This window comes from Bos taurus, chromosome 17, assembly GCF_002263795.3.
Source record: "Bos taurus isolate L1 Dominette 01449 registration number 42190680 breed Hereford chromosome 17, ARS-UCD2.0, whole genome shotgun sequence".
Lineage (NCBI taxonomy): Eukaryota > Metazoa > Chordata > Mammalia > Artiodactyla > Bovidae > Bos > Bos taurus.
The window spans coordinates 41,781,241-41,788,512 of NC_037344.1; the positions used below are offsets into that span (position 1 = coordinate 41,781,241).

Sequence of the window (7,272 nt, forward strand, 5' to 3'; positions counted from 1 at the left end):
TATGTTCAGAAATTTTTATAGCAATAACATTTAGAATTGTCTATCAATTCTCATGATGTTTCTCTGGCCAGTTCTTTGTCATTACTTCCCTCAGAGTAAGTTTTGTTTCTGGATACAAATCCAATCACAAGAGTGCATCCTAAGCCAAAAAGTAAGGTAATAATTACCCACAAAGTCCCTCTGGATTAAGTGTGCCTACTCTTCAAAAAATTAAAGGTGTTTGAGAACTAAAGAGATTGTGTCTGATGGGAGTAAGGAATCGGCCCTGGGTTATAATCCTGGATCGTCCATGACCATCTCTGCATAGTTGGCCAAAGATTTAACTCCTCTGCCCTGAAGATGATCACAACTCTTTGAAGCTTATACTCGTAATTAAATATCCTCTGATATTGGAAACTGTTACTCAGATACTTGGAAGGATACCCTTTTTTCCTAGCTCCAGATACCCTTTTTTCCTAACTCCAGAAAACTGTTTCCAGATTTTGAAGCACAATTTTATTCACCATAAGTTATTATTTTTTGATGAAGAAAATACAAAACATGTTTACATGGATACCATGTAAACATGACTCCAAAATTCTTCCCTGCATGGAGATGTTTTGACAGCTAAGTATGAAGTATGAATATTAGAAATTCAATTTTGAAGAATCAAATACTTTGAAATAAATCTTAAATAAAAAACAGCAAGGTATAATTTGGGGCTTGATTTAGTTACTTTGACTCATATGTCCTATGTTACTAATTGCTTTTCTTTCAAAAGCTCTTTTAAATTATCCTTAATAATGTACTTCAATCCACTGAATATTTTTTGAGTTAAAAAAACTTGAAGGTATGTTAGCAATGTTATAAATAATTAGCAGAATAAATGCTATAGAGGATGTGGAATATTTTTAATACACACATGAACATACACAAACACAGAAACACAAACAATATTAAATAAAAAAGAACAAAGACATGCTTGTCTCTTTAACACAAATAGCTGACAGAATAATGCACATAAAACAGACTTGAAAGGCATTTCAGATACAAACTAAGTATAGTTATAAACTCAAGAGTGCATTTTAATTTAAAGGCAACCCCAAATAAAGATGACAAATGTCACACTGATTATCTATACCAAACCTCACTGCGAACTAAGGCACGCATTTTCAAGACGGCTATGTAAATGTCGATATGTTATCTCTCATCTCAGAATCACGTAGAACTCAGTGTCACATGTGACTGCCATTCATGACTCAGACTTCAGTAAAATTGTCCTCTGATAGTTGAGAGAAAAGGCAAGTCTAATTTAGGAAGGGAGAAATGGTGGCGGGGAAGAGAGACACAGGGAAAGCAAGAGCATATAGTTCATAATACTACAGATTTCCATTTTCATAAGAATCTCAACCACCTTGCAAATCATTTTCATTAGGCTATTTCCTTGTAAATCTATATATATTTACACAAAAGTGCTTTTAGATACGGGTCAACTATATCCAACAGCTTCAGGTTTAAATAAACACATTTTTTTTCCTTTTTGTAATACAAAATTCTTGATAATAAGATGTTGGGGAGTGGGGAAGGTGATGTTTACATAAAAAACCTCTAAACTGCATTATATTATCTCAAAAAAAAAGAATAAAAATGGAAAACAAACATACATTAAGTTATAATCGATGTTGGTTCTGATTCTTACCTAATAGTCTTTCTTATCTATTAATGTTGGTAATATAAGGAGTGATAATTAAAATACTATGATTATAATACATAACTTCCTAAATGAAACAAAAAAATTTTTTTCTTTGATTTAGGAAATTCAACAAAAGTGTAGATCCCTCCAAAACACTTTCCATCTGAAGTAAAATACCCTCAATGAATTTAGGTGTGACGATGTAAATGTTTAAATAAAATTTTTAAAATAAGTAGTAACATTCATTTTAAGAATTTTTATGAATAAATTCTCAATTGACAGGCTTGTAGATATGAAATTACCAGCTTGTTTTAAAATACTTTTTCTTCAATTTTTTTGTTGCAGTTTAAATATCAGATGCTATTTAGCTGCTGACCAAAAATATATTGAATGATATTTGAATAAACTCTTATCTAAAGAAACAGATTCTAGAGATATACCATAATCATATATATGGCAACAATTTAGAATTACTAAACTGTGGTATTTGTTAATGGACTTACTCTTTGAAAATAGAGATAGAAATATTGATTGATTGTCAAATTTATGGACAAGCACAATTTATGAAACTTAGGATTTTTTTTGAGAAAGGAAAATATTTTGAGTCAATATTTAAAGAGATTGTTGATGAATGTTATCAGATATCTACTTTAAATTTAAATTTGAATGTCTTGAGTTAAAAATTGTTGGACACAGAGATATAACTCTTTAATTGTCAGAGTTATCCACATACTTAGATTATTTCTAAGTTGAATCAGATCAAAATCCACATGCTTTAAAGAAAACATCATTCCTAATCATCAGAATAGAGGTTTCCAGCTTAACCATTCCTTCAATTTCTATTTATTCAAGATACATTCAATAAATACTTGTTCAACTGAATGAATGCATAACAGAATTAGTGAATGTCTTGAGATAATAAAATATATTTGGAACTGAATACTAAACTTGATTTTTCTGCACCAAGTGGAACCCCAATGCATAAACTCATTTCTTTACTTTTTAAAGAAGAGAAATGTTGCCTTATGTTTTAACTGATCATATTACATTTCCTTTCATCATCCCAGGAGACAGTCCTAGCATCCACATCCTCCAGGTGAGAAGACAAGAGACCAAGGGAGACGTGAACAAAGGCAGGAAAAGCTAGAATCCTGGTTTTGACTCCCTCCCAAGTGGTTAATCCACTCCCCCACATTCCAATTTACAATAAAATGAAATTGGCACATGAACCTGAAAAGGAAGAAAAAAAAGAAAGAAACATGACCAAATTGTGATGAATTCAGACATATCCAATGAAGTAACAGTGCATTTATGCATATCCAAAAAGGAACTTGGTTCTGAAATAGAAAAACTGATGAATACCTAGTAGGGAAAAAAGACAATTAAAAAATAATCTGAACGTGCTCGAGGGTAGAATTAAAATAGAAAATTGACTTGCGTTCATTCTAAAGTGACTTAAAGAAGGAATTCTGATGAGCAAACATTAAAGATGAAAGAGCCTTCCTTTTCCTATAGAAATTCTGTAAATTGTACATGGAGGAATATAACAAATTTGCAATTATTGAATCAGAATATGCCCGTGATGCAGAAATACAGCTTGACAGAAAATTTTTACTTCACTCTAGAAATTCTTAGTCATTTTTTTGTGGTTATTAAGAAGACTCTGAGACTGTCTTGTCCTAACTTTGACAAAATGAACTGCATTCTAAGTGACCTCAAAGTAAAATCTCAGGAAAGATTCTACTTCTCAAGTCAGAAGTAGATGGGTTAGCATGAAATAAAAGCCAAAAGGTGAGATGAATGAAACTTTAAAACTAGCTACCATTAGAAGTATAATATATAAAAAATTGCAAAAGAACAAGAAGAGAATGTAAAATGGTGAAGCAAGGAGGAAAAAATATATATATAAACACACATATTCTTATGATCTAGATTTATACAAGGCACTTGCCTACTTGCACTGGATATTTGGTCATTTGTGTTAGTCTCTGGGCTTGAATATCTTCATTTTTATGTAAATATGTTTGAACCTTCATGTACTTAGAGGGCCATATGATATGAGTTGTTTGAAACACAGAAATAGAGAAGTATAATTTATTGATTAATACCTAATAGAATCCCCAATGTCATGATCTAGTCCAAGCAACATATTATGAGGGTGAATCCCTTTTAAAAAATCTGACACAACTGTCAGAAAACATTTAGTGCAACCCCAAATTCTCATTCAGAATATCATGATGATTCATTTATACTTACCCATCTTTAATATTGGTGATTAAAAATAAATCATTTTTTAGCATTGGAACACTTAGCACGAAATGTACTCTACTTTTAAGCAGATGTTTATATCATTTGATTTCCTTTAATAAGCTTATTTAGAATTCATACACCTGGAGAAGGAAATGGCAACCGACTCCAGTATTCTTGACTGGGAAATCCCATGGACAGTGGAGCCTGGTGGCTACAGTCCATGGGGTCACAAGAGAGTCAGACAAGACATAGTTACTAAACAACAACAAAGACTTCATATAAAATTTGTGGGACTTAACCAATAAACTCTCCAAAGTTCATAGTATATTACTAATAAACCTTACATCATCAATTAAAATTGGCAATACAGAACATGTGTAACTAATTCAATCCATACACCTACTCATTTCATTTCAGTTAGAGGAAAATGGAATATTTACCTAAATTGCACCTAATTATACACAACAGAATTTCAGGCTCTCTAAGAAATAAACTCTTACCCAGTCTAAAACAAGTTTAAAGACCCACACGTACCTTTTAAGGCATTAAAGTATTGAGTTTTGTTTATATTTCCTAGGCTGATAACTCTAGGATATGATGAGATAGGAAATAGAAAACTGGGAAGAAAATCACATTGTATAGTTTCTAATTATTTTCAATAATGTTTTTTTAATGGTATTGTCAAGGTGTTGTATTAAAGTCATCCTATAGGGTTATTATGCTGTTAATGCTTCTCTTCATTTGCTCTATTTATTACCATGACCACCAAAATATTCACAGCATTTGCAAAGTTATGATTGCAGAATGTTAAGATTACTGTATATTTAAGCAGAGCATTAGTACACTCAACTTTGAAACATTAAATATATTCAAACTGCAAACTTTTATACAAGAAATTTTAATGTGCAAGTTTGAGGAACTAAAATGGTTTAATTTTAGAATATATCTTAAAGCACTGTCTAAATATTTAGATGATCGTTTTTGTAGAAAGACAAAGTTGCAAGATTTTTACTTTCTCATCAATACTCTCTTTCAATAAAATAAGACATGAACACTTTTTGGAAACATGTATGCCTGGAAATGTGTTACACTGTGGAATTTTTAAAGCAAGTTACTTTTCTGCTCTTCTGTTATGGTTATAACAGCAGCTGAGCTGACAAAACACAGAGCAAAATGAGGAACAAAATTAATAGTTATATTTCTACATATGCCCGAAACACTTAGTGAGTGTAAGCTCGGAATGTTGAAAATGTTAATGATTTTAGCTTAAAAAGTTATTTCTACTTTATTACAAGTGTATTATGCTAATGTATACACGGAGCAAAGGAGGTCCTTGTTGAGTAGAAACAGCTGGGTTTGCTTGGAACTACACGTAAGTACTTTTTTGTTTGTTTGTTTCTCATTATTATTAGTTTTAAGAACTATCTCATAAAAATAAATAAAGATCTTTGTCTTTTTTAAGAACATGTTTTATGTATGACTGAAGTTTTTACAACATCCGAAAAAGCCATCCGATGTTAGATTTAAAAATAAAATCAAAAGCATTTTCTGACATAGTACACATGAAAAATTGGAAATTCCAATATCTTCAATAGAAGTTGTAGAAAGTGTATGTCTCCTTGGAGCCTGACACCCACTTAACACAGCAGAAAATAAGGTACCATATACTGTAAACAAAAAAGTACATAAAGGACAGTTGTAAATTTACATAAGAATAGTTCATAAACATTTTGGTCTTTCCATAACAGTTTTTATATAAAATGAATAAAAAAACCTTTAGACAGCTGTCATCACTCTTGTTTGACCACATTTCACTTGATGCACACATATATATTTATATAACAATATATTGATGCACCGTTACATGGGTATTATACTATGATTACTGCTTGTAACTGAGATGTGCATTATCCAATCAACATTATCCATAGTTGAAATACTCTTACATTTATGTATTCTTGTCATGTTGTATCTATAAAAACATGAAAATATAACTTTACATTATTTCAATTTATTTACATTAGTTCAAGCTTGACAGAGAAAAATTGATAAGCTACAATTTGTAGAAGAGTAGGCCCAGAGGTACATTAAATAGCATTGATTGTATATTGTCATCTTTTTCATTTTTAAAAATCATTTTAAGTATACTATGGAAACAATTAGTCTGCAATTTGGTCATTCTAGCATTGATGATTTAAACTTAAAATGCACCTCCAACATTCCTGATGAGGAGAAATGCACTAAAATTATATTGTTTTATCCTGGAATTTGTGATTAGGGACAGCTAAATTTAAGGAAGTATATCATGATACCTCACACCACCACTTTCCATGCAAGTGATTGCTCTTAAGACTCCACATTTCTCTTTCCCTTTGTGATACATAATAAATAAGAATGTTTTTAAGACACTTAGTAAAACACCAAGTGGGTGCCTGCAGAGATAGTAAAAATAAAAATATTAAAAATTATGACTGAATGTTAATAATTTTAAACTCTGAATTAATTATATTGTAAAGGGCTTCGATGGAAATAAATGGTCTTTTATGAAGGGAAAGACAGATCCTTTACATTTCTCAACTAGAGAAATACAAGATCTTTAGTCATGAGTTATAGATATGTGTTTTAGCCACACTGGGCATTTTAAAATAGCTATTCCACTCAAGAAATAAAAGTATAAAAAATATTTATTTTAAGGTCATTTATATTGATGACAATTGGAAGAAACTGTATTGCAGGTGACTCAAAAGTGCTTAAATTATTCATAATATATAAGATTTATGCCAGCTCTTAAAATTTTAAAAACAAAAACACAGATTTAGTTTATGGAATTTGATCAACAGGCATCTATCTACTTTCAAGGCATTTCTAACTTTACATACAACTGATACTTCTCTCTCTCAAACACTTTAAAATGGAACCTCACATACTCTGGTATTTGTTTTTTAAGATTAGCTTTTAAAATATATTAGCATTTATCTACAGAGATTAAATGCTTTATATATGAGAAGACATACTAAAAACAGGTTCAGATTTTGTTTTGGGAGTTTATACTTTAAGAACCTCCTGGTCTTCTTTAAAGTGAGCTAATTTCTCTGGGAACCTAACAATTTAATAGTCTTTGAATTCACTTGACTTATTGATGACCAAACTGTAGCTAAGTAAAATTAATTGGACCACTTGCAAATAAAACAATAGAAAAATGTTTATTTCAAATGTCAAGCACTGCCAAGTAATTTTATATTAACACCAAATGTTAAAGAATAGGATACATTAAAGTTTTAATAACAATATTAAATTACTACAAGATTGACTCTTTGTTTTCTTTCCTTAGCATGTACATATTTGGCTTT

General features: G+C 30.6%; 1 protein-coding gene across 3 annotated transcripts in view; it reads right to left on the reverse strand.

Moving 5' to 3' along the window:
* Positions 1-4,018: 4,018 nt before the first annotated feature.
* GRIA2 (glutamate ionotropic receptor AMPA type subunit 2) overlaps positions 4,019-7,272 on the reverse strand; it is a 186,243-nt gene continuing 182,989 nt past the window's right edge. For all 3 annotated transcript variants that reach the window (XM_005217677.5, NM_001076321.3, NM_001185116.2), the window contains 1 exon segment: positions 4,019-7,272. This exon segment is cut by the window's right edge and continues 678 nt beyond it. The gene's annotated coding sequence lies outside the window, so the exon portion shown is untranslated.